Here is a 25,440-nt window from a genome sequence, read left to right as displayed (position 1 = left end):
ACAATCCCCACAAAATGATGAAAGGAAAAAAGTTTATCACTTACTACATTTTCGATGTTCATGCTGTAAAACTGCCACGTGAGGCATGACGTTTCAATTTATTACGTCTATGCTGCTATCTGTATTCATGTCACATTTTTCAGACAATATTCAAATATATCACTGAATATACGAGCAAAATTATATCATGGTACGTATAGCTGAGGAGATATGACGTCATAAACACTGAGATGCGTGAAAAACTGCCGCATCATGCAAGACGTTTAAATTTATTACTTTGTTGCTACTAACTCCGCGCGCAACACTTTTCGCAGACAGTATCCGACGTTGAATGGACCTACAAAAATGTATCAGTTTATGACACATAGTTCCGAAGATATTACGTCGAATACTGAGATGTATGGAAAACTGCCGAATCATCCATGACGTTTTAATATATTATTTCTTTGTTACTAACTCTATTTCAACACCTTTATGAGACGATATCCTCATATGTAGCTAAGTACAGGACACACATCAAGATATATGACGTCATAGACACTTAGATCCGCGGTAACTGTCGCATCATGCACGACGTTTTAATTTATTATTTGTGTACTACTGACTCTATTCGCAACACATTTCACAGACAATAGACCTATCTACCCACTTGATGTACCTGCAAAATTTGTATTTGTACAGCAAATAGTTGAGAAGACATGATTTCATAAACATTGAGCTGCGTGAAGATGAAACTGTAGGGCGAAATTCGCTAGACATACAGGTGAACTATATCTACAAATACGTGCAAAATATGTTAAATATGTGTGAGATATGTTTGATCTGTGTATGCTAGTAAAGCCATGCGTAAAAAGCTCATCTTACAACCCTGGAACGATTCCAACCAATTATGGAAAACATATTATTCACAACACGGAAAAGAATACTGTGGGATAAGAACCACCAGCCTCGTATTGGGAGCGTGATGAAGTGGGAAGAGAATGGAGGAAGAGAAGATGGACAGACAGCGAGGGAGCAGCAGGGGATGAACACAAATAGGGGGGGGGGGGGGAGGGGAGGAGATGGACACAGAACGGAAAGGGGAGGAGATAAAACAGGGAGAGGGGGAGGAGCAGGCTGACAGAGAAAAGGGGAAGGAAATGGACAGAGGGAGGGGGAGGAGGCAGTGTGTTCATCTCCTCATCCTCCCTTCTTGCTCCACGTTATCACAACTACCCCAACAGGAGGCTGGTGGTTCTTACCCCTATCGTATACATTTTCAGATTGTAACTAATATGTGTACCAAATTTGATTGAAATCGTTCTTGGGGCCTAGGATGAGTTTTTACCCTTGACTTTGCCCGCTTAAGCACTTGTCAAATATATTTCACACATATTAATAAATTTCATGCGTATTTGTACACGTATTTCACTTGTATTCCCAGTGAATTTTGCGCAGCAGTTTCATTTTCACACACCTCAATGTTCACGACGTCATGTTTCCTGAACTAGTGCTGTACAGTGATATAATTTTGTTGTAAATCTTGTGGTATATGTGCCTACGGTCTACGAAATATGTTGTGAATAGAGGTAGTAGTAAATAAGTATATATTAAAACGTCTTGCATGATATGGCAGTTTTTCACTCATCTCGGTAATTGACGTCATATCTACTGAACTATGAGTCATAAACTGATACATTTTTGTAGATCCATTCCACGTCACATGTGAATAATTTCTGCGAAAAGTGTTGGGCATAGAGATAATAGCAACGAAGTAATAAATTTAAACATGTTACATGATGCGCCAGTTTTTCATGCATCTCACTGTTTATGATGTCATATCCCCTCATATATCATACATAACTTTGCTCTTACATACAGTGATATATGTGAATACTGCCTGCAAAATGTGTCATGAATATAGAGTATAGTGAAGAAGTAATAAATTTAAATGTCACGTGTCATGTGGCAGTCTTACAATATGAAAAGCGAAAATGTAGTAAGTTATAAATTTTCTTCTTTTCACCATTTTGTGCGGATTGTCAGCGAGAAAAAGTTTCCTAACGGTTCGAAATTATGTGGAAACTTTGTTGCATGTCTCTAAGCGCTCTCTTTCTCAAATACTGGATGACTCAGTATGTGTATTCTCGCGTCGTGAGCTTCACTGCTTTTTCGCCCCCACCCCTCTGATAGGTGGGTTGGTCATAATCCCACAGTGATTCTTTCTAGACAGTAAATGATATGTATTCCAAGTTTGGTTGAAATGGGTCCAGTGGTTTATGAGGAGTTATGAAACATACATACATACATACATTTTTACAATTTGTATAGATGTAACTTGGAATTACATTAGTACACTAAACTTCTCCCTGAGGTCGTTAATCCCAACTGCCCTTTAATGCAAGGCATGTACTAGAAGGCACGTGTTAGAATTATATCCCCTTGTCAGTCGTCCTGAAATCTGATAGTTACGTCTCCCATTGTGCACTGAACTCATTAATCCCACCCGTCCTCTAATGCAAATGCCTGAGAAGGCACAAGTTGGAATTTAATCTCCTGATCTGCAGTCCTGAAGCCTGGTAATTAGGACTCCCTTTGCGCACTTTACTATAAAACTTAGGACCAGTTTAAAGTAATATTTCATGTGAATTTAGCCGGCTTAGCAGTGTTTGAACATACCTACATATTGTTATACTACTGACACATCGAATAACCACTGCTGGGAAGGTGAAAGCAGAAGCTGTACAACACTAGTTGGTGGTCCTTACTCAGTGATCGCATAGAGTACAACTACGGAGTAATTTGCTCCTGCCCTGCTTTCGTGTTCAACAATTCTTTCTAAGAAGAGTGGAGAATTGCCGTGTATTTGTATACGAGAGTCGACATTTAAAACGACAATTACAAAATACAATTTAAGATGCCGTTTTTCTATTATCTTTCTTTGACTTTCACGTTTGTATTGCAATAGTTTGGCGTAACTGAGATAGAAACCAGGGTTCGTGTTTTGAATTTCTATCCTTTATATCCCTTCATTAAAATAAACAACAATTAAAAATCAATACAATGCACACATATTAATATAGTCCCTTTTTGATCTCCTTTCTGCCCTGACTAATCCCAAGATAGAGAGAGAGAGAGAGAGAGAGAGAGAGAGAGAGAGAGAAACAGAGAGAGAGAGAAAAAAGGGGGCGCTGTCTTTCCCGAATTCAGTCACGAAGACCAACCCACAGTGCCGATCCCTTGCATTCTAATTTATGGCATTAATTACTTTAACTCGTGTCAGGTCAGAGTGATGCCGCTCTTTCATTCTGGTTTCTGCAGGCACAGAGAAACACTCGAAAGCTCTCTTCACATTTCTCGATTTTATGAAATTCAGTTGTACTGATAGTTTTTGGTACGAAATGAAAAGAAATACAATGTTTTGTTTGTAGACCAATATGTAAAAATCTGCATTAAATCCTATTTTTTGTTTGTAGCTTACCCCATGAAGTGGTTGTTCAAAAGATTTCAATTTCCACCGTGTAACACTACACAGTATACTACGTGGACATCAGTGGAGTTCGATGAATAGATCCGTTGCCAAATGTCTTTGCCATTTCATCCGTCTCTGTAAAATGGAATTGTCAAATTTGAGGATATTTTCTCATGTTTCATTACGTATTTATGTAATTTTGTGTTAAAAATTTGTTGCCTCTATTGTGTAACGTAACAACTCTACCTAAACACGTTAAATAACAATGTTTTCAGTAGTGCTTTCGATGCAGCTGCCGACTGATTAATCTCGAAACGATATGTGTATTTTGGAAATGGAGATATCTCCGTAATTTATAAAATGACATACTTTTATATGTGTATTACTTTCAAAAGATGTAAAGATTTAAGTCATTTCTATAAATGTAAATGACTGCAGTACTCCAAAGGCTTTAATGACAATTAATCAAAGATAAAAATATTGCCACAAAAGTCAAGCATTTTGATTGGGCAACTGTCTTGGCGTGCTCCATACTGACCTGCGCTACAGTGGAGGTAAGACGGAACGAGGCATGGCTTTGAAGTGTGAGGATGCTTGATCAATGGCCACAGATGTAAGAATATAATTGCGATAAACAGTGCAACGAAACATTCTAAAACTGGTGTGACGTTTATTTATTTGATACTAAGTCGTCTCTGAAATTCTATAGTTGCGGAAGCTAGAATTTTCGTACTCATGACGCTGTGAAGTTTTATGAGCCGTGACTGAAGGTGGAACAATTGCTATGTTTGCGTCATGTCGGTTGGCTTTTAATAATTTGTTAGAGACGTGGAGAAGCTGTACAAGACCATTGTCGACCACAATTTCGACGACACAACCACGCCAGGGCTAGACTTTCTATTTGTTTAGTAGAAGTCTAACTAGTAGCAGTCATAATGGTGTAAGTGTGAACCCACAAATAATTGGTACATTATAGTTCATTCTTAAGAGTGACCTGACTTTAATTGAGCATTCCATCACTGTTCTATCCTCAATCCTATGTCTTTTATTGCACATAACAACTTGCGGCACAACTACAATTTGTAGAATAGTATTCAAATCTACTGAAACTTGAATGTTTGGAAGTATAAGGTTTACTTATCAGTTCTATCAAATGGGCTAAAACCTAAGATACATGCATTTGCTTTTCCATTTGCTGACATAGATTTTTCTGAGTGAAAGTTCACAATATAATTACTAATTTTCAGTAGTTACTTACGTAAAAGTTTTAAAAACGACTGTCTAAACGTGGCATTAGAGTCAGTATTGCTTGCTCCCATCTTGCACTTTTAAGTACAATCTATAATAACAGAATTCGTTATTAATTCACAGTAAACATCAGAATTATCTCTTTCAGAGCCTGGTGACATTATGAACCTAGTCATAACATTTATTTCAGAGAGATTTAATAAGTTGACTCACAAACATCTCTTTTTTTATACCTGCAAGAGAAGCTGTCGGACTGATGGATATACTCACGATGGCAAAACGGCGTCGAAGGTACAAAGTGTTAAGTTTATGACTAATTTTACACTGAGATGACAAAATGTCATGAGATAGCGATCTGCACATATACAGATGGCGGTTGCATCGCGTACGAATCGTATAAAAAGGCAGTGCAGTGACGGAGTTGTCATTTGTACTCAGGTGATTGATGTGAAACGTTTCCGACGTAATTATGGCAGCAACACGCAAATGATAGTTGGAACTAGACGCATGAACATTGCATTTCGGAAATCGTTTGGGTATTCAACATTCCGCGATCCACAATATCAAGAGTGAGCCGAGAATGCCAGATTTCAGGCATTACCTTTCACCATGGACAACGGACCGACCGACAGCCTTCACTTAACGACCAAGACCAGCAGCGTTTGCATAGAGTTGTCAGTGTTAACGGACAAGCAACACTGCGTGAAATAACCGCAGAAACTGATGTGGGATGTACGACGAACGTATCCGTTAGGACAGTGCGACGAAATTTGGCGTTAATGGGATATGGCAGCAGAGATCGACGCGAGTTTTTGCTAATAGCACATCTCCAGCAGCTCCTCTCCAGGACTCGTAACGATATCGGTTTGGCCCTAGATGCCTGGAAATTCGTGGCCTGGTCCCGATTTCAGTTGGTAAGAGCTGATGGTAGGGTTCGAATGTGGCAACAACCACACGAAGCCATGGGCCCAAGTCGTCAACAAGTCACTATGCAAGCTGGTGGTGGCTCCATAGTAGTGTCGGCTATTGAAGAATGAAGGCTTTCACGACCGGGTGACATGGCTGTTGATATACTTTCCGGGATGTGAGGTCGTGGTCCAAGAATTTTTCTGCTCCTTACGTTTCGTCCAGGACTGCGCTGGACTTCCTCAGAGGCGCTGCTCCGCTGAGTCTTGCCGACTGACTGGTCGGGTGTCTGAGAGCGACTTAAATATTGTGAGAAAGGGGGGCGTGGTTCAGGTGACACGTGATGAGCAGTGATAATCCATAGCAAAGATGAGGTTGACTATCGATTACCACCTTGTCAAAGATAAAAATTGTTAGCAATTTTGTAGAGCCACTGACCATATATCGCTAAGTTTCATAGCCTCCTCTTTCCTATTAAAATTATCATGATGTTTATAAATTTCAATAGCTTCTCTATATAGCCGTGGATAGTAATTTAACGTTGTAGATAAAACTTCGGTATCCGAAAACTTCACTTGGTGGTTGCCTGGTTGAAGAGCATGTTCCGCTACAGCTGATTTTTCTATTTTTCCAAGTCGACAAAGACTTTTATGCTCTTTCAGTCGTGTGTTTACGCTTCTTTTGGTAGTACCAATATAAGCTTTACCACAGGTACATGGAATTTTATACACACCACATGTCGACAGGGGAGGGCGTTTATCCTTCACAGATCGTAGTACTTGACTTATTTTCTTTGTTGGTTTAAAGACAGAGATAAATAGAATTTTACGTCCAAGGAATAGAAGACCAAAAGATAAGAATGAACCACAACGACAGAAAAATACAGTAGTTCTCTCTTTTATTAAAAAAGTAACAGATCGGATCGGTAAGGTTTTACGAAAACATGACATACAACCTGTCTTTAAACCAACAAAGAAAATAAGTCAAGTACTACGATCTGTGAAGGATAAACGCCCTCCCCTGTCGACATGTGGTGTGTATAAAATCCATGTACCTGTGGTAAAGTTTATATTGGTACTACCAAAAGAAGCGTAAACACGCGACTGAAAGAGCATGAAAGTCTTTGTCGACTTGGAAACATAGAAAAATCAGCCGTAGCGGAACATGCTCTTCAACCAGGCAACCACCAAGTGAAGTTTTCGGATACCGAAGTTTTATCTACAACGTTAAATTACTATCCACGGCTATATAGAGAAGCTATTGAAATTTATAAACATCATGATAATTTTAATAGGAAAGAGGAGGCTATGAAACTTAGCGATATATGGTCAGTGGCTCTACAAAATTGCTAACAATTTTTATCTTTGACAAGGTGGTAATCGATAGTCAACCTCATCTTTGCTATGGATTATCATTGCTCATTACGTGTCACCTGAACCACGCCCCCCTTTCTCACAATATTTAAGTCGCTCTCAGACACCCGACCAGTCAGTCGGCAAGACTCAGCGGAGCAGCGCCTCTGAGGAAGTCCAGCGCAGTCCTGGACGAAACGTAAGGAGCAGAAAAGTTCTTGGACCACGACCTCACATCCCGGAAAGTATATCCACAGCCAGTGTCGTCTATGTTTGAATGGAATGGACTGGATCCTCTGGTACAACTGAACAGATCATTGAATGGAATTGGCTATGTTAGACTACTTGGAGACAGAAACTTCCTGGCAGATTAAAACTGTGTGCCCGACCGAGACTCGAACTCGGGACCTTTGCCTTTCGCGGGCAAGTGCTCTACCAACTGAGCTACCGAAGCACGACTCACGCCCGGTACTCACAGCTTTACTTCTACCAGTACCTCGTCTCCTACCTTCCAAACTTTACAGAAGCTCTCCAGTTTTAATCTGCCAGGAAGTTTCATATCAGCGCACACTCCGCTGCAGAGTGAAAATCTCATTCTGGAAACATCCCCTAGGCTGTGGCTAAGCCATGTCTCCGCAATATCCTTTCTTTCAGGGGTGCTAGTTCTGCAAGGTTCGCAGGAGAGCTTCTGTAAAGTTTGGAAGGTAGGAGACGAGGTACTGGCAAAAGTAAAGCTGTGAGTACCGGGCTTGAGTCGTATTCGGTAGCTCAGTTGGTAGAGCACTTGCCCGCGAAAGGCAAAGGTCCCGAGTTCGAGTCTCGGTCCGGCACACAGTTTTAATTTGCCAGGAAGTTTCATATCAGCGCACACTCCGCTGCAGAGTGAAAATCTCATTCTGGATACTTGGAGACAGTTTGCAGACATTCATGGGCTTCATGTTTCCAAACAACACTGGAATTTTTGATGAGTAGACAATGCTCCATGTCACTGGGCCTCAAATATTCGAGATTGGTTTGAAGAACATTTTATACATAGCGAGACCTTGCCGTTGGTGGGGAAGCTTGCGTGCCTCAGCAATACAGATAGCCGTACGGCAGGTGAAACCATAATGGAGAGGTATCTGTTGAGAGGCCAGACAAAAGTGTGTTTCCTGAATAGGGGCAGCAGCCTTTCCAGTAGTGACAGTGGCAACAGTCTGGATGATTGACTTATCTGGCCTTGTATCATTAACCATAACGGCCTTCCTCTGATGGCTCTGCGAACGGCTGAAAGCAAGGGGAAACTACAGCCGTAATTTTTCCCGAGGGCATGGAGTTTACTATATGGTTAAATGATGGTGGCGTGCTCTTGGATAAAATATTCCAGAGATAAAATAGTCCCCCATTCGGATCTCTGGCGGCAGACGCCGTTATCAGGAGAGAGAAAAATGGCGTTCTACCGATCGAAGCGTGAAATGTCAGAGCCCTTAATCGGGCAGGTAAGTTAAAAAATTTAAAAAGAGAAATGGATAAGTTAAAGTTAGATATAGTGGGAATTAGTAAAGTTCGGTGGCAGGAGGAACAAGATTTCTGGTCAGGTGAATACAGGGTTATAAACACAAAATCAAATAAAGGTAATGAAGGAGTACACTTAGTAATGAAAAAAAAATAGGAACGCGGATAAGCTACTACGAAGAGCATAGTGAACGCATTATTGTAGCCAAGATAGACACGAAGCTCACGCCTACCACAGTAGTAAAAGTATATATGCCAACTAGCTTCGCAGATGACGAAGAGATTGAAGAAATGTGCGATGAGATAAAAGAAATTATTCAGATACTGAAGGGAGACGAAAATTTCATAGTCATAGGCGACTGGAATTCGATAGTAGGAAAAGGAAGAGAAGCAAAAATAGTGGTTGAATATGGAATGGGGATATGGAATGAAAGAGGATGCCGCCTGGTAGAATTCTGCACCGAGCATAACTTACTCATAGCCAACACTTGGTTTTAGAATCATGAAAGAAGGTTATATACGTGGAAGAGGCCTGGAGACAGTGGAAGGATTCAGATAGATATGTAGGAACCAGGTTTTAAATTGTAAGACATTTCAGGGGACAGATGTGGACTCTGACCACAATCTGTTGGTTATGAACTTTACATTAAAACTGAAGAAACTGCAAAAACGTAGGAATTTAAGGAGATGGGACCTGGATAAACTGAAAGAACCAAAGGTTGTAGAAAGTTTCAGAGAGAGCATTAGGGAACAATTGACAAATATGGGGGAAAGAAATACAGTAGAAGAGGAATGGATAGTTTTGAGAGATGAAATAGTGAAAGCAGCAGAGTATCAAGTAGGTAAAAAGACGAGGGCTAGTAGAAATCTTTGGGTAACAGAAGAGATATTGAATTTAATTGATGAAAGAGAAAATATGAAAATGCAGTAAATGAAACAGGCAAAAAGGAGTACAGAAGTCTCAAAAATGAGATAGACTGGAAGTGCAAAATGGCTAAGCAGGGATGGCTAGAGGACAAATGTAAGGAGGTAGACACTAGGGGTAAAGTAGATACTGTCTACGGGAAAATTAAAGAGACCTTTGGAGGAAAGAGAAACACCTGTATGATTATCAAGAGCTCAGATGGAAAACCAGTTCTAAGCAAAGAAGGGAAAGCAAAAAGGTGGAAGGAATATATAGAGGGGTTTATACAAGGGCGATGTACTTCAGGGCAATATTATGGAAATGGAAGACGACGTAGGTGAAGACGAAATTCGAGATATGATACTGCATGAAGAGTTTGACGGAGCACTGAAAGACCTAAGTTGAAACAAGGCCCCGGGAGTAGACAACATTCTGTCAGAATTACTGATAGCCTCGGGAGAGCCAGCCATGACAAAACTGTTCCATCTGTAAGCATGATGTATGAGACAGGCGAAATACCTTCAGACTTCAAGAAGAATACAGGGTGAGTCACCTAACGTTACCGCTGGATATATTTCGTAAACCACATCAAATACTGACGAACCGATTCCACAGACCGAACGTGAGGAGAGGGACTAGTGTAATTGTTTAATACAAACCATAAAAAAATGCACGGAAGTATGTTTTTTAACACAAACCTACGTTTTTTTTTAAAATGGAACCACGTTAGTTTTGTTAGAACATCTGAACATATAAACAAATACGTAATCAGTGCCGTTTTTTGCATTGTAAAATGTTAATTACATCCGGAGATATTGTAACCTAAAGTTGATGCTTGAGTACCACTCCTCCGCTGTTCGATCGTGTGTATCGGAGAGCACCGAATTACGTAGGGATCCAAAGGGAACGGTGATGGGCCTTAGGTACAGAAGAGACTGGAACAGCACATTACGTCCACATGCTAACACCTTTTTATTGGTCTTTTTCAGTGACGCACATGTACATTACCATGAGGGGTGAGGTACACGTACACACGTGGTTTCCGTTTTCAATTACGGAGTGGAATAGACTGTGTCCCGACATGTCAGGCCAATAGATGTTCAATGTGGTGGCCATCATTTGCTGCACACAATTGCAATCTCTGGCGTAATGAATGTCGTACGCGCCGCAGTACATCTGGTGTAATGTCGCCGCAGGCTGCCACAATACGTTGTTTCATATCCTCTGGGGTTGTAGGAACATCACGGTACACATTCTCCTTTAACGTACCCCACAGAAAGAAGTCCATAGGTGTAAGATCAGGAGAACGGGCTGGCCAATTTATGCGTCCTCCACGTCCTATGAAACGCCCGTCGAACATCCTGTCAAGGGTCAGCCTAGTGTTAATTGCGGAATGTGCAGGTGCACCATCATGCTGATACCATCGTTTCTAGCATTTGTAGACTTAGAGAAAGCTTTTGACAATGTTGACTGGAATACTCTCTTTCAAATTCTGAGGGTGGCAGGTGTGAAATACAGGAAGCGAAAGGCTATTTGCAATTTGTACAGAAACCAGATGGCAATTATGCGAGTCGAGGGTTATGAAAGAGAAGCAGTGGTTGGTAAGGGAGTGAGACAGGGTTGTGGTTTATCCTCGATGTTATTCAATCTGTATATTGAGCAAGCAGAAAAGAAAACAAAAGAAAAATTTGTAGCAGAAATTAAAATCCATGGAGAAGGAATAAAAACTTCGAGGTTTGCTGATGACATTGTAATTCTGTCAGAGACAGCATAGAACCTGGAAGAGCAGTTGAACGAAATGGACAGTGTCTTGAAAGGAAGATGTAAGATGAACGCCAACAAAAGCAAAACGAGGATAATGGAATGCAGTCGAATTAAATCAGTTGATGCTGAGGGAATTAGATTAGGAAATGAGACACTTTAAGTAGTAGATGAGTTTTGCTATTTGGGGAGCAAAAAAACTGTTGGTGGTCGAAGTAGAGAGGATATAAAATGTAGATTGGTAATGGCAAGGAAAGCGTTTCTGAAGAAGAGAAATTTGTTAACATCGAGTGTAGATTTAAGTGTCAGGAAGTCTTTCCTGAAAGTGTTTGTATGGAGTGTAGCCATGTATGGAAGTTAAACATGGACGATAACTAGTTTAGACAAGAAGAGAATAGAAGTCTTCGGAATGCGGTGATACAGAAGAATGCTGAAGATTAGGTGGGTAGATCACGTAACTAATGAGAAGGTACTGAATGGAATTGAGGAGAAGAGAAATTTGTGGCACAACTTGACAAGAAGAAGGGACCGGTTGGTAGGACATGTTCTGAGGCATCAAGGGATCACCAGGATAGTACTGGAGGGCAGCGTGGAGGATAAAATCGTAGAGGGAGATCAAGAGATGAATACACTAAACAGATTTAGAAGGATGTAGGTTGTAGTAGGTACTTGGAGACGAAGGAGCTTCCACAGGACAGCGTAGCATGGAGAGCTGCATCAAACCAGTCTCTGGACTGAAGACCACAACAACAACAACATGGAGAAAGTATGGCTCAAAATACGTGCAGGTGACTTCTAACGACTTGTGGAGTCTATGCGACGTCACGTTACTGCACTACGCCGGACAGAAGGTGGTGCGACACGATATTAGGAGGTATCCCACAGCTTTTGTCACCTCAGTGTAGTCACCCACTTCTATAGGAAGACCCAAGCTGTCAACAAGGCACTGTGCAAGATGGTGGTGTCTCGATCGTGATGTGGGCTATATTTACACGAAATTGACTGGGTCCTCCGCTCAAACTAAACCGACAATTGATCGTAAGTACAGAGGGATTATAATTAAATTTAACCTTTCAAATCGCTGTAGAAATAACACCACTGGTCAGAATGACGTCAAATTACGAAGCAATATTATCGGAGAAGGGGGTGAATGTATGGCAGAAGAAAAAAGTTAATGTGAAAATTGATCAATAGATGGCGCTGTATGTACGAGAATACTTAAATGAAAACGCCTGTCATACCCACGACTCATTGAAGTTGGTGAACTCGCCGGGTACACGGCCTTTCCTTCTTTCTCGTCTGCGACGTTCGCCATGACTGTCTCAATGCAGGATCGCGCTTGCTTGTGAAGCTGTATTACAAAATGATGACTGTACACACGTCGCTCTGCAGAAGTTCGGGACACTGAAGAGTTTGAAAAAAGGCGTTGATTCAATGACTGCCGCTGGTCTCGAGAAAATATTTCGGGCCGGCCGGTGTGGCCGTGCGGTTCTAGGCGCTTCAGTTTGGATCCGCGTGATCGCTACGGTCGCAGGTTCGAATCCTGTCTCGGGCATGGATGTGTGTGATGTCCTTAGGTTAGTTAGGTTTAAGTAGTTCTAAGTTCTAGGGGACTGATGACCTCAGATGTTGAGTCCCATAGTGAACAGAGCCATATGAACCATTTGAACCAAAATATTTCGGAAATTCGAAAAGACAGGTTCTTTTGGGGTGCAACCTGGTAGAGGGAGGAAACGAATTGATTCGACGTCAGCGGAAGGAGTGGCCACAGCAATGCAGGAGGAGACGAATGGTGGTGTGCAAACGTAAGCACGGTGCGTAAAATCCTACGAAACATTATTATTTGCTGTCCATTCAAAGTTACTCATGTGCACGAGTTCCTTCCTGTAGACCTGCCAGCAAGAGAGACCTTTGCTTTAGAATTTCGTGTTCGCATGGAAGTGGACAAAGATTCTCCGTGGAAGATTTTGTGGACAGACGAAGCCCACTTTCATCTGGCAGGATATGTTAATACACAGAATTGGCGAATGTGAGAAACGGAAAATCCACATGCAAATCAACCAATACCACTTCATCCTTTAAACGTCATTGTGTGGTGCAGGTTTAGGCATCATTCATATTTTCTCGGAGAGACAGGTGCTTCCCGTCCTGTACCGTCACTGCTAACCGCTATTTGCGTCATTCCAGCTCTCCAACAGCTCGGATGAGTGGATGGGATAATTTTTACCTCCGCACATTTCAAATCCAGTTAAGCAGCTGCCGAAGCGCCATTTCGGAAATACTTGAATTATCAGCAACCATTTCCCTACAGCCTGGCCGTCCCGATGACTTGATCTTAATCCGTGTGACTTATGGCTGTGGTGCTATCTGATAGATGTTGTGTTCAGTGTTCCGACTACAAACGTAGCTGCATTGAAGGCACGCATTGCGCAGCACATACTGTACGTGACCCCGGAAAGACTTCGATCAGTTGAGGAACATGCTGTTTCTTGATTTCAGTTTGTTGCAGAAAACGGTGGACAGCATATTGAACATGTTTTGGGCCAGTTTTCATTTTGACTGATGATTTTTATGCGATTATTGGCCTCAGGACAATTAAAAACCGATTTGGCTGATGCTTTTTATGCGGTTTTTGGCCTCAGGACGATTAAAAGCCGATTTTTCCCATCCGATGTGATATGACATTGCCGTGGAACTGAAGAAAAATTACCCATGTTTAGGAGCTTCTTCATGCTGATCTGCCAGTGAGACAAACGTTTGTCTAGAATTTCTTGCTCACAGGGAAGTGGACTAACAGTATCACACCTGAACACCCTTACACACTGTGTAGTACAGTTTGTTTAACGTCAAACGTACACCTTAAGCATTGTTGTATGATTAATTTGTCGTTTGTAGTCGACCACTATTAAATTATGATGCTTACAGCGCCATCTATTGCTACATTTTGTAACTATTTATTTTTCTTCTGCCATACGTTTTCCCCCTTCTCCGGTAATATTCCTTTGCAATTTGACGTCATTCTCAATAGTGGTGTTATTTCTGCAGCGGTTTGAAAATTTAACTTTAATTATAGTCATCCTGTATTTATGTTCGGCTACTTGGACAACATTTTCAGCCAAATATGAACTTCATGTTCCCACACTGCGATGGAATTTTTATGGATGACAATGCGCCATGTCACCGGACCACAATTGTTCGGGATTGGTTTGAAGAAAATTGTGGACAATTCGAGCGAATGATTTTATCGCCCAGATCGCCTGAAGTGAATCCTTTCGGACGTTTATGGGGCATATTTCAGAAGTCAGTTTGTGCACAAAAACCTGCACCGGCAACACTTTGGTAATTATGGGCGGCTATAGAGGCAGCATGTATGAATATTTATGCATGGGACTTACAACGACTTGTTGAGTGCAGGTTACGTGGAGTTACTGCACTACGTCGGGAAAAAGGAGGTCCGACACGATATTCGGAGGCATGACGTGATTTTTGTCACTTCAGTGTATAATAGTGGGTGAAATATACGATCGAGCCCCTGTATTCACCAGTTACTTTGAAACCAGAAGTCGATCACCTATTATATGTAACAGCAATCCACTTAAGTACACACGGTTCGGAAAAACAATAATAATAATATCTTTTTTTCCCTGGTAACAACAGCACAAATACTTCCTTGACTGATAGGGTAATGTATTATGTTTGCTGAAACGTACTGCGTTGGCAAAAGTTACGATCTGTTTCATAACTAAGGTCGCGCACCACAGGCGCGCAGACAGCAGGTGTAGCGTCCGATTTCGCGAGTAGCGGCTGATTACACGAACAGTGACTTTCGTATCTCAGTATAATAGTTTTAATCGCACTTGACGTATTTGAACAAGACTGATTAAATGAAACAAACATTAAGACCGACCGGTCGCAAAGTATCATACCTATAATAATTGGTACGTAAGAAATTTGGTGATTGTACGCAGTTTGTCGGCACTTAGAAGTACAATGAATCTATGTAAAATCGGGAGGGTTCGGTGAAAAGTGGAGTAGGCACACTAATGTACAGGTTTTTTTTTGAACGGAATATTATCGAAGAAGGGAGAAATGCTGTGAACATACAAAAAATTCAGCGAGAATTTTACCACTAGATGGTTCTGTATGAATATGCAGAAATTAAAAATAAAAGAGGCCGGGTACACGGCTGTTTCTCAATTTGCGTCTGAGATGCTCGGCGTTACTGTCTCAATGCAGGGTCGAGTGCTGCTCGTAAAGTTATTTTAGAAGAGCGGCGACTGTGTGCCAGTAGCTCTGCAGAAGTTCCAGACGCTCAAGGCTATGAAACAAGGCGTTGGTCCGACGTCCGCCAAGGGTCTGGAGAAAATGATTACGAAATTCGAAAAGAAAGGGTCTTTTGAAGGGCAGAGGGAGGACGTCATAAAAGATGTGGCTACAGCATTGCGGGAGGGGTTGATCGGTGGTGTGCAAACATACAGAACACAGGAACTTCCCGAACTTTGGACATGCCTGTGAACACGGTGCATAAAATTCTACGAAACACCTTGCATTGCTGTCCCAGAAAAATTACCCATGTTTAGGAGCTTCTTCATGCTGATCTGCCAGTGAGACAAACGTTTGTCTAGAATTTCTTGCTCACAGGGAAGTGGACAACGAATGACCATGAACCATTCTGTGCACATACGAAGCCCATTTCCCTCCAAGTACATGCCAATACACACAACTGCAGAATATGGGCAATGGAAAATCCGCTCGCACATCAGCCGGTACCGCTTCATTCTGCCAAGGTAACTTTGTGCTATGAGTTAGGTCCTGAGCGTCCTGTTACCTATACTGTCACTGATAAACACTATGAGAGTCTCTTGTGCACCAATGTCGTTCCAGTCCTTCAACAGTCTGGATGTGTAGATGGGATCATTTTTAGACCAAATGGGGCTCCTCTGCACAGTGCACAGCCAGTGAAGCAGCTGCTGCAGAGGCATTTTGGAAATGCTAGAATTGTCAGCCGCCATTTCCCCACAGCCTGGCCATCCAGGTCACCCGATCTGACTTTGGCGTTATCTGGAAGACGCTGTGTTCAGTGCTCCATTTACAAACGTAGCTGAATTGAAGGCACGCATTACGCATCGAATTGTGAACTCGACCAGTGAGACACAGCTATGAGTTGTGGAACACGCTGCTTCTAGATTTCAACTTGAGGCAGAAAACGATGACAGCATATTGAACATGTCTTTCGCCATTCTCACGCCAGTTAAAAACAGATTTAAGTTTTGCTTTTTATGCGGTTTTTGGCCTCAGCACGATAGGAAACTGATGCTATTGTTGCTTTTTAAGCGGGTTTTGCATCAGGGCAATTAAAAACCAGTTTTTCCCATACGACGTGGTACGACCTTTCGTGTGGGATGGGCTTACCTGACAAACAGTGCTACTACTGTTGAACGCTAAACTTGTGTCGTCATGTGCATTCCACAGTACGTTTAGTTTAATATGTGCAACTCGCACCATAGTCGTACCGCGATTCGTCTGTCATTTGTAGCCAAACCCATTGGCTGGCTGTTTTGGATATTTATCTTTGTTTGAAACCGTTCTATAGAGTCCGTAAACAAAATGCATGATAGCTGCCATTCTTTGAGCAAATGAGTAGTTAGAATACCTTTATATAATCGCATTCATAGCTGTTTCTTTTTCTTAAGATATTGAAGCCGCGTCTGCAGCAGAGTTTCGTAATTTTGAGGTCACAGGTAGGTACTGTCTTTTTCATTTCCCTTAAAACAAAATATTATCAAATACAGAGATACGTTCCACCCATAAGAATGCACTGCATTAAAATACGAATAAAGAATACCTTTAGGGACATCTAGGGATGAAGCTTCAACACAAAATAACGTTTTATTAAAACCAACACCAAGTAATTGTTATTTGAAGTAAGAATTTTTTGTTTAGAAGTATTCGTCTGTTAAACTTGTGACAGGAGAGTGCACAGGTTGATTTATTGGAATTCTATTACAAATACCACGGAAGTTATTTAGGGGAGACTGGAGCTAGTTGTTAAAATTTTTTCAATAATTTTTTTACAATAAAGTTTTAGAGCCATGTTAATGTGAAATATCTTAGAATGTAGCACCATTGTTATAGATCAACGAATTTCTGTCGTTATTCTCAGCTATTATGAATATCACCGACTCATCATTATATCCAGTGTGAGGTAACGGGCGAGTTGTGGCGCCCTGAAAATGTTCTATCTTCGGAGTTGGCGTGGCCGCACGGGCCGCTCGGCAAGCTGGGGCTCGTCAGCAACCGCGTGGTGCCGAACATTAGCCCGAGCAAGAGGGGTAGCCCCAGCGTGTGGCACAGGCCGACCGCATGACTGGGAATTCCATGTTGACGTTGTGTGGAGGACTTTGTTTTGTGTCGATGAAGGGGATTTGTATGCCGGAAGTGCCAAAGATGGCGGAGACCATAATGGCAGACATTTCACAGTGCAGGTAGAAATTAATAATAGCCAGAGGAATCATGATACCTTAAAAAGAAACATTTACATTACTATTTTTTGCGCTACGATTCTGATGGTTTAATCAGATTTTCAATATATTTATTAGTTTAAAGTTAAGTATCTGATTGTAAATTATATAGGTAACACCCAGCAACTAGTTTCCAAAATCTAAACGGTTCATCCGATTTTGTCGATCGACGTGTGTTTAGAAAGCTATTAGTATAAACCTAAATTGGTATGAATTACAGGCATGTAACTTGAATAGTACATGAGTTATTGGAGGTCAAAGTGGCCGATTACTGTTGATCGCGTCAGACCATAAGTACTCCAGTCACATGAGAAACGGTAGCAGTATGCTGATAAATATATTTATATGTCTATGTCTTTGTTTATATCAGATATATACTATTCATGAAGAAATTGGTCAAAAATTTACTGTGTTTTAGAAAGCACAGAGACATTAGGCTACTGGCCTACTTTTGTTTCTATTCCTATGATATATGTTTATTTAACTTTTTTGTATTTAATAATGTGTTTTAGAGCGTGTTTATGGTCCAACCATAGGAATATTTATTTTATTTCAAGTTATTTAAATGTAAATCCAGTATTTTGTATGTGTTTCAATATGTTAGTAAGTGTGCGTTGGCTTGGAGACATGGTGGGAGGGCTCTAGCCAATCACAGCGCTCGTTACTATGGTAGGAGACTATAGAAGTCAGTGGAGAGACTGGATGGACGTGAGGGAGGAGCATTGGGTCGCACGGGACAGGAGCGTACTGGACGGGAAGGCGCGACGGACGGTCACAGGAAATACGTGGAGAGTGTTGAGCAGTTTGCGCATGGTCGCGGGAGATAGTAATATTTCGTAGTGGCGACTTGTGCACTTGTGAGGTTTCCGTGGCTTCTGCAGTGAAGACGTAGTATGCGTTTAGAAGTGAATATCTCGCAAGCTATGTTGCTGCTCATAACTAATTTCGTGAAGTAGGAAAGTATTGTTTCCCAGTTATTCAACTTATATTTTATTTAATTGCTGGACCATCGACACCAATAAGTGTTTTGCAGAAATAAATGGCATTCGTAAAGGTACTTCTGCTATTGTACTCATCATTTAAAGTCGTTAAAATAGTACCAGAAGATTATATTTAATTGCAATCTTTCATTTATAAATTTCTATGTTACATTGAAAATGCGCAATTGCCAATTGATAGGAACCTTCGACCATTCGATTCATGTGTATGTTCATATTGTATACTGTAGACTCAGCAGTATTTGGCATGTAATGCGGCAACTACGTATCCCAGCCCCTAGACAACGAAACCAGCCAAAACTTTTAATATTTCAACTCTGAGTCTGAGGGTACGTAGTTGATGGCCACCATTAATTTTATTTGAAAGCCTGCAGCAGTCATGCTCATTGTAGCAGCTCACTCCACAATGGGGCAAGTTGTTATAGTGGGTTGGATAAGTTGTTACAGTGTAGCGTATGAGGTATTAATCAAAACTGTTGTTGTTTTGTAGTATTTGTTGTTGTTTTTGTCTTACATGTAATTTGTAATCAGTATTACAGAAAATTCTGTTTAGTTTTACAAATTACTGGTAATCTGATTTTTTCAAGAGTCTCTACACTGATACACTAACTTCACTTTTATTACCACAACTGCAGTTCTTGCAAATGTAATATTTATCCAAATTTTGCTCAGTGATAGTGAGCCCATTCTCTACACACACTACCGTTTTGTTGCCTGCACTGATTTGGAATAGGACTAAGCTTTTGCTGCTTCGCTATATCTTTCTTTTGGTGTTGTGTCTGTGTTTGTCTTCTTTTCGTAATTTCTCATGTTGGCTTCAGAAGAAACATACATTATAAGAAATCGCATGTGGTACAGGGCAGGTTGTTACAACATAACAACCAGCCCCAATGACAGTGTAGCAAATGTCCCCCCCAAATCGCTGTTTCGTATTTGCTTGAAGATTATCACTAATTTTCAATTGTCGAGAAATTTGAAACATTGTATTACTCATATGAAGTTAAGACTTTCAAAGGATCCGGCACTTGCACTCATATACAGAAAGAGCACGTTGCTGTTTATAGAATATTAGAAGAAAAAATTACAAACAGACGAGAAAACTGCGTTTGCTCTTACGTCTAGTAGTGACATTCCGCACTCCACTGACCACCAAGGGAAATGTATTATCAAATACTACCTTCTACTATAAGGAAGGTGCAATGTTACCAGCAGTTAATTCAAAATTCATATTAAGAAGCTGCCAACTCAGGGTGTATACGACCTGGGACAACCGGGAGATCCGGGAAAAACCCGGGAATTTTTTCATCCGGGAGAAAACCGGGAAAAACCCGGGAATTTTTTAGAATTCCGGGAATTTTTCATTGTTTTAGTTTTTTCTTAAATTTTTGTAACTGACTGGTAAGAACCAGTACTCTAACAAAGAATATTACTGTATATCGCTACTGCAGAGTAATACTGCAGCAATAAAACACGAACGAGAAAAAAAAAAAAAAAACGAAAATAAAACTTAAGTTGCAAAGCAAATGCACCATATACAACAATAAAACACAGTGCTCATACAAGCGACTGCCAACAGTAAAATGTGTCAAAGGCTTTAGGAAGACTACGCAATGCTTCATAACAACAAATTACCTCCGATGAGCGTGACGTCACAACTGTTTACATTAGATTCGTTTGAGCGGTTGCGAGCGAGCTTATGCGCATGTGCAGTTGAGTCGCGTATGAATAGTACCTTCAACCGCTTCTGGCTACAGAAGTGTGGTAGTTAGCTGTATAAGCAAAACCAGCCAGATGCTATCCGGAAAAATTTTACTGATGCGCCTAAGCTGCCAGATTCACGTATGCGCAACAAGCCCGGAACTAGAGGGCGGGGGCAAACCGGGGTATCTGCCCCGGGCGGCAGTTTCAGGGGGAGGGGGGGGGGCGCCAAATTCGTATTATTGAGGAAAAAGACCTTGTTTCACAAAGCGCCTAGCATCCAACGTACGTTGGTCTATCGATTACTCGTATGATTTTGAATGCATCCCTGTTGGTTTTGGACAAATTCTAAGTTGATTTCTGAATGAATCATAAGTTGATTTTTGAATGCGTGCATAGTGTACGTGATGTCTGTGACAGGGGAATACCCGTCGCATCTAGAAGTAAACTTACCTGCAGACAAAAGCGGATGGGTCTATACGAGCTGAGCGAATAAAGCCGAACGGGTGAATGCCAATCGCTGTTTATGTGGTTGTTTGGGTTTGCAAATGATCAGCGTTGTTATAATTACTAGAGAATTCCATAGATTCAGACTACCAGAGTGGAAATAAACGACTAACAGGAATACGTATTGTCTTCTCCGTGTATCCAAGAGAATGAAATTTTGACAGAAAATTTTTGGCCAGACCGCTGTTTCCTCTTCGTTTGTTGCTCTCACGTCAAGTGAAAACAAAACGGATTTCTGTGGTCGGGAGCTATCAAGTGAATTAAAATACATTCACATAGTTATGGAACTGTCTCCCGCATCGTTCCCTACGCTCCTCTGAGTATGGGACCTCATCATCATCATCAAAATATGTTATTAGTTTCAGATTTTATTTTGTTTCCACGTTTCTGACAGTCAAGCGTTAATCACCTTGCAGAGCAATGAAGTTATTTTTGTCGGTTTTTTAAAGAAATTTGACTTTTATTAATCTTTTCCGCTGAGGCACTTAATTTATTTGAAACGAAGTATTTAATTCCACACTATTGGCTAGTTTCAACTGTTCGCTGTATTTCAAGTTCACGTTTTCATCTTCTAGCACGTATGGCATTATGCCGTAATAAAGAACCAAACATGAGATAATACAGTACTGGTACAACCAGAAAATTTACATCTGAATATGGACATACGAAAGTGCACTTTAAGCTGAATTATGCATTTAAGTATGGTCCACAAAATTCCCATGCTCTTGGAGTATCCTCTAATGTTTTGTTTCTTTTATGACATAATGTAAGATGTTTTAATGTTTTAGACGTACGAACATGCAGGCTTCCTGCGCCATCGTAGCTTCGCAAGCGCGGCGCCGCATGTTACCTGGCGCGCTCTGGCAACTGCTGAAGCGAATCTATTTCTAACAGATCGCGGTAAAATATTCCGAATGGTTGTTTGAAAAGCGTTACTTTCAAAGTAAATTTCATTTTACGCATGGTGAACTATGTGTACGAATGTCCGATGAATTACTTAAATCACAGAGCATTTGACTCTTCATTCAAATCTTTGAGGACGACCATTTAGAATATTTTCGAGCCCAGAAGATCAGACATTTACGTCTTTGTTAAAAAATTTACTGCCACATTTGTGCTGTATCTTAAAGCGTAACACGCGCAAAAAATATCATCATTATGTGTGAAAGCATAGCTTCTCTTGCAGCTTATTAATCTTATATATCTACATGGTTACTCTGCAATTCACACTTAAGCGCCAGGCAGAGGCAACACTATGTATATTAATTTAAACCGTTACCTTTTTCTGTTTGAGTGTTCGCGCTACTAAACAGTGATGTTGCTATTGGCTGACTACATCACGTGTCCTATGCTCCGAATATCCGCTGTCATCGGCTGGCGAGATCGCTTGACATGAGCTGCGACTGGCTTACAAAAGCGCATCGCAATCTCGATTTCGCATTCGAATTTATACTTTCGAAATACGAAAATATGCAGTGTATATGTTGCTGCACATCAGACAACTTTCCAAAACGTGTTTTTCCCCTGACTTTCGTTTTCTAAAATTCCGGGAAATTCTACGCCGGTGAAAGGATGGATAAGTTTTACAGTTCCGAGGAAGAGTTTAGTGTTACTTAACACGGAAAAAGTCTATATTCATCCAGGAGAAAGTGTATTTTTAACCGGTAAATCCGGGAAAAATCCGGGAAATTTTTTTCCTCGTCCACGTATACACCCTGCAACTGTAACAACTATCCCAACTCTACTCGATTCCCTGTCATAGAGTAATTTATAAAATCGTCCTTGAAGTCAATTTTTATGCTTTGGTTGGTTTAATCAATTAAGGTACTCAATAATGTAGTTATCAGCGCCCTTAAAAATAATTTACGAGATGAATGAGTTTAAACTATTTGAAATTAACAGTATTACCAGTGTTACTGGTTAAAAGCAACCTAACATTCATACTAGATATCACTCACAAAAATAAAAAACCTAAAACTGGTAATATAGTCTTATGTACTGTTAGCATAGAAATAAAAAGCAGAACAAAGAACTAAAACACCAGAGCAGGAAATTACAGCTGACCTATTTCTTATATAGTAAATCGATGAGCCAGACAACCTGAATGCACACTAAAATGGCGCAGGGGGAAGTTTACACGATTCACAGAATTTTAAAACTCATACAACATTCATCTCAATGTTATTTAAAATAGAGTGCAAATCATCCAGTGTCAGGACTGCTGCCGTCTTGTCATAACATAAAGGACTATCAACTAAAACTTGGCATACCGTCATCTGTACCTTACAACAACTGCTGACTAATGGATCCTTACGTCGGAAAGAGAATCTATGTGTCACTGGAGCGTGCCCTGTTTGGAGACGTCTCATAGTGACTTTATTATGTCTAACAAGCCATAGCCACTCTTCATTCCTATGAAACACAAAATATTTTCTCAACAAATAGTACAATGAGTGACAATGTGTATCCTGTATGTCTCCATGGCTGCGGTAATCGCCAGTTCATTCCCACGTTCCCAAGTGACATTGTCAGTGATACACAATGTGTTTGCCGGCCGAAGTGGCCGTGCGGTTAAAGGCGCTGCAGTCTGGAACCGCAAGACCGCTACGGTCGCAGGTTCGAATCCTGCCTCGGGCATGGATGTTTGTGATGTCCTTAGGTTAGTTAGGTTTAACTAGTTCTAAGTTCTAGGGGACTAATGACCTCAGCAGTTGAGTCCCATAGTGCTCAGAGCCATTTGAACCACATTGTGTTTTTCATACCACCTGACGATTTGTTCACTCTGTGGCATTTCATCTGTCAGATAGTGTAAAAATACTATTCGTTTACCTATTTCTCCTTATCCTTTAGTTTTGGACGACTGTGATGAAAAGCTCTTCATGTAACTTTCTATCACAACATTACGTCAACATGGAGTGACCCAGCTTACTATTCTACAGATGATAATATGATTGTCGTGAGATGGGACAATGGTAGTGTACTGAGAGGTAACTGATCGACTCTAGACAATTAAGGGGCCCCGGAAAGGTTCAAAATCATGAAATGTCCAATTTCTACTTTTTTGCATTTTAAAAATCTACAGAATTTCCCCTTTCAATTGATATGTAATTTATTCAGTTCAGAAGACTACAACTATTTTTAAAATATTTTTGAAATATGTTCTGCATAGGCCTGACCCACTGAGGCGCTGTGAAATTGGTGTCAAACGTTATACTAATGAATCTACATGCTCATTATGTACATTTTAGTGATGTGAGAGAAAATAAATGTTACAAAATAAGTGTTGTGGCTGAGCTGTGATAGTTCTATAAATATCGCTCGCTCGATCGTCGTGTGTTTAATGTTTATTTACTCTTTTATAATTCTGAAAATGTGAATTCTGTTCATTGAAGTCTCTGCTTTATTGAAGGATAATCATGGGTGAAAGTAAAGTGACTAGAAATCCTCTGAATGATTTTAAGAAACGGAGAAATGTTGGAAAGCCAAAGGTAGGTATTATTACCGTAAACAATAAAGACGATAACCAAGTATGTGAACCTAACCTTGCTGCTACACCTGCCCATTACAATGAAACTGAGAAAAGTACTTCGCAGAGTAAGCTTGTTTCAGTTATTGAAAAGTATGTTTTATGGGCGTATCGGATGTGACTGAAATACCTGATATGTCAATTCTCAACGAAATTTTTGCAAACTGTGTAAGATGTATTCAGTGTAGTGAAGTCGATATGGAACTCTCTACAAAAAATCACGTGAGACGTCCAGTGAAATGGAACTGAAGTGAGGTAAGCGTTCATACATGACCACCTTTTGGAACAGTGTGATTTATTTATGCCTTGCGTACAGTTGGTAAGGGTACTACTGCAGGTGCAGTTTCCTGTGGCATGATGAATCTTCCAAACATCCAAACCAAGTTTACGAACTATAATAAAAGGTTCAAATGGCTCTGAGCACTATGCGACTTAACTTCTGAGGTCATCAGTCGCCTAGAACGTAGAACTAATTAAACCTAACTAACCTAAGGGCATCACACACATCCATGCCCGAGGCAGGATTCGAACCTGCGACCGTAGCGGTCGCTCGGCTCCAGGCTGCAGCGCCTACAACCGCACGGCCACTCCGGCCGGCAACTATAATAGATTGGTAGGGTCTAAAGTAGGAGATGTCTGTATAGAATCTATGATGAAAGCTGTGGAAGAGGCAGTAATAGAAAACAGTGGTAATAGACACTAGACTGCAGCATTCGATGGTACCTGGCATAAACGGGACACACATCTCTTCATGGTGTAGCAAAAAATGGTGCAAATGGCTCTGAGCACTATGGGACTTAACATCTGAGGCCATTAGTCCGCTAGAACTTAGAACTACTTAAACCTAACTAACCTAAGGACATCACACACATCCATGCGCGTGGCAGGATTCGAACCTGCGACCGTAGCCGTCGCTCTGTTCCGGACTTAAGCGCCTTGAACCGCTCGTCCACCGCGGCCGGCCATGGTGTAGCATTTGTCACCAGTATGTATACAGCGAAAGTTTAAGGTGTAGCTATAATATCTAAATATTGCAGGTGTCCATAAAAAAAGTAAAGGTACACATGAAAATAA

The sequence above is a fragment of the Schistocerca nitens genome, chromosome 3 (assembly GCF_023898315.1).
Source record: "Schistocerca nitens isolate TAMUIC-IGC-003100 chromosome 3, iqSchNite1.1, whole genome shotgun sequence".
NCBI classification, from domain to species: domain Eukaryota; kingdom Metazoa; phylum Arthropoda; class Insecta; order Orthoptera; family Acrididae; genus Schistocerca; species Schistocerca nitens.
This window is presented reverse-complemented; position numbering follows the sequence as displayed.